At 40.0% G+C, this 12,089-nt stretch overlaps 1 long non-coding RNA gene across 2 annotated transcripts in view; it reads left to right on the forward strand.

Annotated features, from left to right (window-relative positions):
• Window positions 1–12,089, forward strand: part of LOC112959323 — a 51,219-nt gene that overhangs the window by 11,924 nt on the left and 27,206 nt on the right. Inside the window, exon 8 of one of the 2 annotated variants that reach the window (XR_003251598.1) lies at window positions 48–453. The exons of the other annotated variant lie outside the window; for it this stretch is intronic. This is a non-coding gene — a long non-coding RNA (uncharacterized LOC112959323). Of the gene's footprint in view, window positions 1–47; window positions 454–12,089 lie in introns of those variants that run through there. 2 annotated transcript variants of the gene reach the window in all.

The raw sequence follows: 12,089 nt of genomic DNA on the forward strand, positions 1-12,089 counted from the left end.
CTCCAATTTAAAGCAATAAAGATAAGCTATCTGTCTTTGTTTTCAAGGCCCATCAAGACTACTTCTACCTGATATCTCTTCTTCAGTATCAAGAGGTTGACACTGATTTTGATCAACATGTGATGCCAGCTTCCATCACTCAGTCGTTAAAATTTTCAGACGACACTGGATACTTTCTCTTCAGCTGCTTCTCATACATTGGTTGACTTCTTCATAAACAGAACTGCTCACTATCTTCCTTTAAAATCCTCTTAGTGTTTTATGTACCTCAAAGGTTAAAACAAGCCAACTAGACACGAGGTATATTGCAAATACATTAATACCAATGCTTATCACAGTCGTACTGTGTCACTGCCTTTGTACTCTGCCATAATCTCTCTCTTGTCTCCTGTGTGTAGAATTCAAGCACGTTGACTTTTTGTTCTGTGTTTGTTCATGGCCCAAACAAATGGAAATGGGTCCAGGGTGAGGCTTCATAAGATCTGTGGTAGTTTAAATAAATAATGTATATCCATTGGATACTGTAGGGTATCTGTTGGATTCTACTTTGCCTCACRTCACATCGTATTTCATGCAGAAGGAAGGTGCTACAAAAAGAGGCCTCACAAAAGGGGAGGCAGAGGTGAGCTGCAGCCCGCAGATAAAATGCTGACCACAGAGGCCTTCTCAGCTGTCAGTCCCAAGTCAGTAGCTGTTGGATTTTGCCCTGAAAGCCTCCTTCCCACAGCTTCTCCCCAGCAGTAAGAACAGACTCTCCTTCCTCGTGAGAGAACGAAGTAACATGAATATTTCAAAGTTCTCCAGTGTGTGCAGAAGGAAAAAGGTCTTTCTATACTTCCTCAGTGTTCATCCATTCCTTAGCGCATTCCCTTCCTGACACAGCATCTCTTGCTCCTGAAATCTTGAATGACCACAAGCAATTGTTCCAGCAATCCTGTTGGTTGCCCCTTTCTCAAATGCCATCTGATTCTCTGTTGAGAAGGCACCTACACTCATTCTGATGTGGTACCTAGGTACATTCTTGTCTCATAATGCTCAGCTTTCCTGGTGCCTTGGAGATAATGACTCTTCAAAAGAGTGGTAAGCATGAGTTGCATCAGGATTTCCCCAGGTATGTTGCCTTCTTTCTGGAAGTAGCTCTTTTTTTCTGACAAAGCAACACTGATGTATTGGCATATAAGCTGGTGTAGAGATGATAAAGAGGCTGTGCAAACAGATGGCACTATATGTGCTAAAGATAACGTAGTCAAAAAAAAGTTGATTTTATCAACATATACTACAGAACATGATTACAAATGATTCTGTACCTTTATAGGAGAAGTCTAGTAAGAGCTCTGAACTGGTTGATGGGATGGAGAGGGCAGCTGTGAAATGCTGAAGGAGACTAGAGAAGCTCTACCACCAGAAAGCTTGATCACAGTGAGAGTTCTCAGTTATCTATATATAGGCTGGATAAATTTAACGGTAGCCATCATGCACAGACTGTATTTTTAGGTACCATAAAGAACTACTTTTTGAGGAAATTAGCTTGAGAATCCACAAGAGAGACAGCCATAGATTTAGTTCGGAGCAGCACATAAAGACTTCGTTCAAGAAGTATCTATGGAAGAGCCTTTCAATARGGGTATCTCAGAGCATGCTCAAATTTGTCATGCTTGTAGGAGAAWAAAAGACAAACCTCCCATTCCAATATTGCTTACTTTAAAAACAGRAATTACATGGATATGAAGAAACAATTTAAATGAAAAATAAAAAGGATCAGTTAACAAGGTRGACTATGAGGAAGCACAGAGAGTTGCTTTTTGATTTGAGCCCAATTAGGCAAGAATTGTCTGGCACAACTGAAGAGCAGAACTARATAGAAACAAATAGACATTGTTCAGAATGTGAAATACAAACCAGCAAAACAGCAAAATGCACAACTCTGGCAAGTTAAGTGTAGATCYGTTCTCGTAGGTGGTTGGGTTGTGAGGCTAATGTGTTATCAGGAGATAAAGAGAAAAAAAAGATGATGAAGCCGTATCAGGAAAAAGAAAAAAAGGAAGAATTCTTTGCACTAGCGGAGTTTATCACAGGAAGGTTAGGCATATCCCCACTCCAAAGCTATTATAAGGAATTAAGGAATGTCTCAGATCTAAAATGTCAATAAAAGACATTTTGGGGCAAAATGATTGAACAAACATGAACAAATTGCAGGATAACATGTTGTTCATTCAGTAGTCCTAGGGGAAGTCAGAAATGAAATTGCTGAACCAAGAGCTGGGTTGTGTAATCTATCACTTAAATTAGCCTTGATAACAGAGGGATGGAAACCAGCAAATGTGACACCAGTCTTTAAAAGGGCTCTAGGGATGATCTTGAACTAATAAGTGTGGCTTCCATGACAGGCAAAGTGACAGTATGATAAAGGATATAATTAATAGGAACATGGATAACTATATTAGACAGCCATCCTCTTGGCTTCTGTGCGGGRAAGTTTTATCTTGGAGTTTCATTAATTATTTGAAAGAATAAACAGATAGATGCATAAGGCGATCGAAAAACCTTCAAAAAAAAAAAAAGGTTCCTCACCAAAGACTGTTGCCACAGTGAAGAATTGGGTTACTGAAGAAAACTTTTTTGAGGGTCAGTGAATGGTCACAGGATAAGCAACAGTAGAGAAACCAGGGGGTGATTTTAAAGATGCCGTCTCACAAAGATTTRTACTGGCACTTCTGCTGGTCAACGTATTTCTAAATATGTTGAAATATAGTCAGAAAAGGAGGAAAAACAGCACAGTGATAAAGCTTTGGGATGATAATAGGAAAGCAATCAGTTAAATCAGACCCAGTGCTGACTCTGAGGAGTCCCCGCAGGATCTCCCAGCAGGAGCCCTGGCTGTCACTGCGGCCACATGCCCCCGAGCCGCTGTCGGCAGTGTCTCGCAGCAGAGAGCGGGAGGCTGCTCCAKTGCAGCCACTCCTGCTGCTCAGGAGGGCTGAAATTCATGGCTGTTCTTTCTAACCACGGCAGGGCTTGCGGGACAAAGATCCCGTTCCTCTCCACGTTTGCCCCGCTCCCACAGCACCCACTGAGCCCGGAGCACAGACCTGGATCCCAGAGCTCCTGCCTGTCACGGAAGCAGCCTGCTCCTGTGGAGCTCATGGGTGGTAATGYTGCTGCTGTTGGGATATGTGGAAGTGTTTAGTCAGGGGATGATAGCTCCCTGCTTCTCAGAATAGMAGAACAAGGGGCCAAATGGTCGCTGATTTGCTTGGCTTAGATGCCCTGCAAGGTGGCAGCAGGCTGCACTTGGTGTGCAATAGCTCTGGGGCAGTCACTTTCCTAGTGCACAATATCTCCCTGTTCACAGATCCTGAAAACCCCACTTGTCCTGGGCCGGCTGTGGCCAATATCCAGTCCTCAGCCYTATATATTCTGCAGTTTTACAGCTTTTTTTCAAATAAAAGTTTGTAGCCCTTGATKTTTGAAGATGAATTTTCAAACGTGACCAAATATTGACTGGATAGTTTTTCTACATCTGCACACTTTATGTTTCTCCTTCTTTTTGTTCATTTGTTCAGACAGTGATGTTGTGGGTGACTGGACCATTTTACTTGTGTTTAGAAAGCTGGGGGCAATGGAAATACTTTGGAAAGCTAAAAGCAGTAGCAGAACCTAAAGTTAATCCCAGAGGAAATCAGATAAAGTAGCAGGAATGATTTACACAGCAACCAGAAGCTCTGGGAGGAGGGGTGGAGTAGGGGACATCATTACACCTTGGAAGCACCCAGAGTGGTCTCATTCCTAAAATGCAGTGCACAACCCCTTGGGGATGTGCAGGGCTATGAGAAGCTGAGCGGCTGCTGGGCTGTAGTGTTTTCGATTATGAGTTCGATCATGTGGTAGTTTGTGAAATAGGTTGAGGGCTGGTAACATTCTGTTGACCTGAGAAGGTGGGAATGGCCCTTGTGGAGTGTGTGTCGAGGAAGAGGAGGGCTCCTGCTCCCAGTGTTTGCAGCTTCCYGCGGGCCTCTCCTCCAGCAAGGAGTGATGAGGTGCCCAGAGGGGAGCCAGGAGGAGCAGCCTAGGGGGCCTAGTCCTCTCCTGCTCCTGCTCCGCTCTCTCAGGGCAGTGAGGGAATCATCAGGCTTCATGCCGTGATAGCCTTTGAATGTTGCTGGTCTCCACCCCTCCTTGCCATGTCATCTCATGACTAGAACATGGAGTTGTCTGAGCAGYGAGTATCAAGTCTTGGATTCCCATCACACAAACACTAAACTCAGCTCCACTAGCTAAAAATACCTGTCTGTTTTGTGGATGAGCCGGGTGTTTGAACCAGATGATCTCCAGAGGTCCCTTCCAACCTCAGACCATCTGGGATCGCATATCCAATTTCACGTTGCCAGAAAAATAGATTTTAAAATTTTCTGTCCTATTATTGCTAACATACATAAACCTTGCAAGTATTAACATGTCTTAACATGTCTTACTATAATCTCTATTTGCTACTTTAAAAAAAATCCCAGTTCTCTTTGACCAGCTTCTCTTTAATTTATGTAAGCTCCCAGAATGGTGATTTTACATTATAAAGAATCTTCTTTGTCCTCATGTCATTTGTTCCTCCTGATTTTTTTTCTAGTCTTTTAAGGTGTTTGTATTATCAATACTTTTAGTTGCCCTTAGTTATTCCCCATTGCCCTCAGGATCATACAAGTACCACAAAAAGAAATTTGTGGAGATCTTGCTTTTTCCAATATATTTTGCATCTTTATGTTAGGAATCATGGTGGTGTGTCACATATAGACCTAATTCAAATGGTAGGAATTTGTGTTTGTCTTGAAGAAATCAGTTGTTAGGGGCATCTAAAGTTGGTCTGGTGTATTTTATGTAACTTAAGATATTGGAGAAAAAAAATGTATTTACAGCAGCATTTTAAACAGAAGTTCAAGTTAATTTGGCATGCTCTGGCCATTCTTGTTCCATATTTCTTATTTGTCTGTTTTGATACATATATGGAAAAGAAATCTGTGTGCACGCTGTTGTACTATGTAGCTAAAAATCTCTCGCAAMCTTGCGTAATTGTGAAGCTGCCTTTCAGTTTTTTGAGATGTGCACGTTCAGTTAATTTGTCCTACTCCCATTCTCAGGGTTAAGCTAGTAGGTAAGCGGGAGGCCAGGAGGGAATCTTGTCCTTGTTTCGGAAAAGCAGGAGAGAAGTGTGTTCCTGTGTGCCATGGAGGGATGAATTCCCAGTGTCGTGTGCGAGTGACCGGAGAGAGGCACTAACATGTGGGTACGTGGGGTGGGAGGATATGGAAGTGGAATGGGGATCCGTGTACGTGATTAAAGACTTTGGAAAGGGGGGCAGAACAGGAATCAGAGAGGCCACAGCTGGATAAATGTGTYGGGCTCAGCGGGAAGTCACTTCCATCTGCCTCGAGTCCAGCTCGCTCCACGCTTTCCTCGCGGATCCCTCCCAGGCCTCGGGCTCCCCAGCTTCTCGCCCGATTCCRGAACATTTGTTTGCCTTTTCTGAACAGGAACCCTGCTTTCCTGCTTGCTTAGGGAACAACTATATGCAAACATAGAAAAGGTCCCACAGATCCCTCTTCCCTTCTGTTCTTCTGCTTCCTGCCTATGGGATTTTGCACTGCAGATGTGGACAGGTAAGAAATGAGGTGCTGTAGGAGCCATATAATAAATCCTCCCCTCTTCCTGGCTTTTTTTTTTTTTGCATTCTCTTCAAGGGAAAGGAGAGGACTTGTCCCGTGATTGGAAATCTGATGAATAAGGAATTTGATGAATCCTTTCATTCTGTTGCCCCTCCTCATGTAGCCCCTCCTGATCACAGTCATTAGAATGTGATGATTTGTTTTCCACATGATGAAGTATGACATTTTGTGATAATGTTTTACTGAACAGCAGAAAAAAAAGTGCTTTTGGGTTCTAATCCCTTAATGATTTGCAATCTCTCATGATTTATGACCTTCCTAGAAATTTCCAGTGCATGAGTGCACTTCTTGGTTATAAGTTGAAGACTATTGACAAGACGTTTCCTTTCTTTATTATATTTTGCAGACCTCTTATAAGTTTTTCAAGAAGTCCAAAGTGTCTGCAGAAAGATTGAAACTACTACTGAAAACTACTGTTTTAGGGGATCCCCCTTAAGTGTAATTCTGTATAACACAGATCTTTTCATAAGTCTTCAGTTTTTATTTAAGTTTTTATATAACTTTTTTTCTTCACTTAATATGTAATTGTATCCTTATGCCCTTAGGTACTAAACTTAGCTAGCCAAAAAAATGCTTTCTTTAAATGTTTCAAATTCAGGAGTCAATTAAAATGTAGGAAGATCACTTTAATAGTAAAGCATGCTTTTATTTATTTGTTTGTTTATTTATTTATTTATTTATTGCTAGGAGGTACCTTTTTGTGGAAAACTATTTTCCTATTTTTATAGAGGATGTAGAGCTTATTCTTTACGTGAATTGGTCTCAAAAAACAACTACTCTTGTTGCCTCTTACCTGTAATTATAACTGCAAAGGCTGCAGAGTTCACCATTATTCAGAAATGGCAACTTGAATTTTATTTGCACTATCCTCTGCAACGATAACTGTTACACTGAGTTATTTTGTTATTATCCTGTTGTTGAAACTCTGTGTGTCAATGCTGTCTATGAAACGGCATTTGAAGTAATAGCTATTATATTACTTTTAAAAAAGCAATCTTGTGAATATGGATTTTATGATCAGAAGAGCAAGAGTCTAAAAATTTGTCAGGAATACAAGTAATAAAAGTTACTTATGGATTGTTCGAGGATAAAAATATTTACTTTTTTATAATATACTGGTCTTAGCTTTGGGAACATTGATGTCTAAATAACTCATCATAAGCTGGGGATGAGCCAATGGAATCAGTAGGATTTTTTATTGAATGCTCGTTCATGTTATGCTCTATGCAAAGACTGAGACTTCAGCTTTCTGACTAACTGCTGCACCGCATGTTTGTTGTAGCAGCGTTACCTCAGATTGACTTTCAGAGAGAAACTCAATCACAAAATGCATTATCCTTCCAAAAGGAAGACTGCCCTAGTCAGCTGTGTTTCTAGTTCTTTAAAAARTCGGAATCAGAGCTCTTAATTTATATTTATATCTGCTGTTAAAGCTAGTCACTAACATTAGGGGTGGGGTAACACTTGACAGTGGCAAAATTTGAATGCAAAACCTAATTGTAATCATTCTGGAACTGGCCTCCATTCTCAAGTGCTTGTGAATGTCCATTTGGTATTTGGGTCCTGCAGTCTAGCAAAAGCGTATTTAGCTAATGACTTTCTGTACTGTATGTAGTGAGGTATACGTGATTTTCTAAAGGAAGAAGAGGTTTATCTTGTCTTCAGTTAGCCAGAACTTAATTGGAAAATAAGTCTGAATGAGAAGCTCWGCTAAAAATACAAAGCCTGGCTCTTAATTAAGCACCGTGCAGCCYGACCAGGCAAAGCCAGTTCATAAGCAAGGGGAGCTGAGGAACGCCAGGTTACTTACGTTGCCTTTCATTAGCGGTTAGACAGCAGTGAAGGCATTTCATCCATAAACTGTAATAAAATAAAATCAATTAGGAAATTGGCAGAAGAGGGCTTAACGCTGTAATTTGTTTATTTATGTGTTTGCTTTGTGTGTGATTGCTGCGATATTTGTGGTGTTACAGAGTGGTAAATATTTAGGGAAAGTGTGTRTCCTTTTAAACTGAGCAATAACGTAGTGCTTTTATAGGGACTACAACTGACCCGCAGGAGTTATCATGCAAAAAAACCCATGTTAAGTACCTAAATAGGGGCATCCTTTCTTACATTCACTTGGTAGCGTGCAGAAAACACCTTAACCATCCACCTGAGCAATGCCTTGGTGTCCCTGAGCCCCCTCCTCACACACAGGCAAGCAGCGTCCCCAGCGAAACTGCTGTGTGACAGAGAGGTGGCAGAAATACTGGAAACAGCTGGAGAACCCTTATGATGCCAGTTCCCAGAGGAGAGGCAACAGCTACTTTTTGGAAGGTAGAACAGCTCAGTATTAGCTCGTGCTCATAGAGATACTAGCAGAGACACGTGAGAATCAGGCTATAAATGACTGCGATAGGTTTTCCTTCCCTGAGTAGTGCCTGCTTCATTGCAGAAGAGCACCTGGGCAGCAGGCTTTCAGGACACGCAGCAAAGATGAGAAGACATCCTGGCTGTACTCTGTTCACTCTAAAGGAGGGTGAAATTAAAGCAGACACAACTGTTAGAAGCTCTAAATAAAGAGACTTGAAGCTGTAGTTTGTAGTTAGTCCCTACTGTTATATTGTCTTGTGTARTGTTCTGCTCTTTCATGCCACATGGACCTGTTGTTCTTCAGGCTGTATGTATTCCTCAGAGCAAAATCACATTTCAAATGGGCCGATAGATAAATCCAGAATTCAGACTGACCATTCTGTAATTCCATCCTGTGTTCATGTCATGTGCAATATCAGGGTGACTCTATTCCGACATAGTCATTAAAGACGTTGTGCACACGAGACTGCTGTATGCCTGGGTCTGCAGTGAGGGATGGATTGAACAGTCCTGGCTTTATGTTTCTCGGATATTCTATACTAAAGGAAAATGTGTGCTTTGGAGCAACCTGCCAGCTCCCTGAGCAGTGCCCGGGAGGAAGGCTCCCTTCTCCACCCTCTTTTGGAAYCACCGATGCTCTGGTTCTGCGGTTGCACCATGAGGATGGAGTCTTGGCTTTGTGTCCGGAGAAGGGGGCGTAAGGAAACAGTTACTGCAGCCTTGCCCTGTGCCCGAGCTGCCTGCACCAGGCTGGGCAACACTGGACCTTTAAAATAGTCCCCTCACCCATGACTCTTGTATCTAATTGCTATTCACTTAGAATAGCACAATACCCATGGCTGTTTGTAAACAGGTGTTTTCAACATTTTTCTCATAACAGTATATGCTGTATTTAATAATAAATTATTGAAGTGTCAGCAAAGGCTATTGTAGAATTGGATAAATGGGCTCTCTCTTAAATCAGAGCTTAATGTTTGGAGTATATAGAGTTCTGGTGATGTCAAGCTGAGATTTTACTTGGAGTGAATATGTGTGAAGTGTCAGTAGTGCACAGCTAGTCTTAACAGAAGAGAGAYGCGTCTATGTTCTGAATCAAATTTCTTTTTTCATTGTACTCAGTGTCATAAAAAGAGATAATGTTCATCAGKAACAAAATATTGTGCAGCACAAACCACTGCATTTTCTCTGCAGTTGAAAGCCAATAGTAAATTTCCTTTTTCAGGGCAAAGGAAGTTGAAAATGTGCTGTTTCTCAAAATACTTGAATCCAAACATTTTTATGTGTAAATAAATCCAGTGTAAAGATAKGCTGCAGGGTTCACAAATAGCTCATGCACTCCAAGAAGTTAATCACATTTCAGAGGATGTGATTCAGAGACTGGGATTCAGACCTTAGCATGGGATGAATCGCCCTCTGGAGGTGCCCATTTCATTCCAGTGCGTGCACAGGCAGCCTGCCTTGGATTGACTAGCTCCGACTGCACGTTCAGTGAGTAAAATCTCACGTTAAGAGATGAATAACAGAAAATTTCAAGCTGCAGTAGGGTTTATCTGTAAGGCCTAATTCATTTAGTTAAGAAGGGCATCTTATTCTTTATTTGTTGCTTTCTTTCTTGTAGCATTGTAAAATGAGCAAGTACTATTGTTACTATCCCTATTTCTTGTGTATTTTCTATTTTTCTTGTCCTTTCCATCTTGCCGTCTTTCCCTACTTTTTTGTTTTTCCTGGCTTTTCTTTAGCTATTGTCTCTCCTGAAGCTTTGCGTTTGCTACCTCCCACCCCCACTGAGAATATTGTCCTAACGTCTGCGGTGGAAAAGTGCTGGCCCTTTGCATCGATGCTGGTAGCAGCATTTTCTGTGACAGGTAGGGAAAAGTAGGGAAAAGACAGAAGAAGACCACAGCACTCATATGGATTTAGTATGTTTTTGTACAGTCAAGAGGAACAGTCAAGTTCCCTTAATGTGAAGGCAACTGCTTGTCCTATTGAGCTTGTAATTTAAGGATGTTCACAGAACTGTAAAATCAAAGGTRAAGATTACAAAATCCTTATTAAAGTCATTTCAGTTGAAGAAAATATAGCATTAAGTATTTTAAAAATGGACTTGAGATGTATGTGTCTCACTTGGAAAAAGTAGGGTGGCTTTTAAAAGCTGTGGGCTCATTAAAAGGTGAAATTATTTTCCTCTTTCCTACATTAATACTTTCTTGATGTGTACCTGTGCTTAAAGATCCTTTATCTCCTGCTCATAAGTGTTTTTCCTTCTCTGTCTTCTCTCTTTATTTAATTTCTTTTATCAGCCATTTCAGCACTGGACTTTCCCATCTCTCTTGCTTCAAAAGTTACTCATTTTTCTCTCTCATGCATAGAGCTGTTAGTCTAAAATATTGCCACAAGCAGGTTCATATTTATTCAAGAATATATTTAGTTCTGAACACTGGATGGATCTGTTACTTCTAGTATTTTCAATAAGCCATATAGGAAACTTAACAATTCAGTGGCAGCATTTTAAGCTTTTCATGCCACATGTTTCTTTGTAATATCAAAGTATCTTGCTTTATGTATAATAATTATGGATGCTAACATCAGTAATAATAAGTATGGATAGTTAGCCATAATAATTATGGATAGTAACAACCATCCTTGTAAAGCTATAAGCTTAGGAAACAAGGTTCACTACAGGAACGCCAACTTAAATGGATAATCTGAAAGCAAATACAACACTGGATTCCTAAGTGGTATGACAGAAGGCTTTACATTTTATTTTCAAATGGATTAATGAAAAAATGATAGGTAAAGAATGCTTTGTATGGATAGTAATATAAACCACCAAAGTAAAAATAATAAGACAACTAGAGTCTATCCTCCAGTAATATGAGTAAAGTAGAAGATTTGCTGTAGTAGAAATCTATAATAGAAGTTAATGTTTTCGGGCAGTATACACCTATGTATTTTATTCTTCATCCCAGATACTGCTTAGGCAGTATGAATTCTACTCAGTACTCTAAAAAGAATGTTAAGTACGAGCTTAGACATAGGTAGTGAAGTTCAGAACTTCTCTGTTTAGATATATTAAACATATGGCGTGTTAAGCAATGATGCTGTAATCTCCTCTGACACTATAATGATCTCTCAGTAACTTATTAGAGACTGATTGGGGAATGGCTGAGAGCATCATTTGTGGTGCCCAAAGATGTTTAATCAGTTATAAGCAGCGTTTTGCATAATTTTGAGCCCACTAGAAAAGCCMCCTCCTTTCCAATTTACTTTTGCGAGCATGGAGCTGGCATTGCACACAAGAAATAGAAAGCAGAGCAACTTTGGACTCTCTTAAGCAGTTTTCTTTATATTGTGATTTTTTTCCTTTGTGCAGTAGTAGCAGTAACAGTCTTTTTAATTTGTTTTTTATTAGAATGAATCAGTGGCAACTAATTTTATCATAAAAAATGAATCACATGGAAATTATCCATCGAAAGAAAGAGCAGTGTTAAAAACGACGTAAAAGCTGTTTATTAGGATTTGCTGAGCTATAGCCTCAAATAGTATAARTCGGCATGCGTAAAGTTGTCACCACCACTTACCGAAGATTTGTCCCTTTTATTAGCTGTATTTTGTAATAACAGATCCTAAATACTCAYTTAGTGGATACTTGTATCGATTTTACAGTAGGGTACTTATGAAATAAGGTCTTATTCATTAGATGAGAACTAATGGAGAACATTGGCATGTTGTCGTTAAAGGAGACACTTCAAACTGACTTAAATTAGCATGGAAACATCAACTGGTTTTGCCAGTAACAATTGCATGTGCTAAGTTATGAAACTATTAGTCTTGCTTAATAGTAAAATTAAACATAATAATAAAAAAAACAGTTGTAGATTGAAAGCATAATGATTTTTACACCAAAGTTTATACATTTTCAGATTGCTATTTTTGAGTGGTTATGTCTCAGTTAAAATAAGTAGTTAAGACGTCAGTCTTTTTAATAGATGAATAGTGAGGAAAGCATAGCTGGAAATA

This window comes from Nothoprocta perdicaria, unplaced genomic scaffold, assembly GCF_003342845.1.
Source record: "Nothoprocta perdicaria isolate Ctin4 unplaced genomic scaffold, notPer1 scaffold_98, whole genome shotgun sequence".
Classification (NCBI taxonomy): Eukaryota; Metazoa; Chordata; class Aves; order Tinamiformes; family Tinamidae; genus Nothoprocta; species Nothoprocta perdicaria.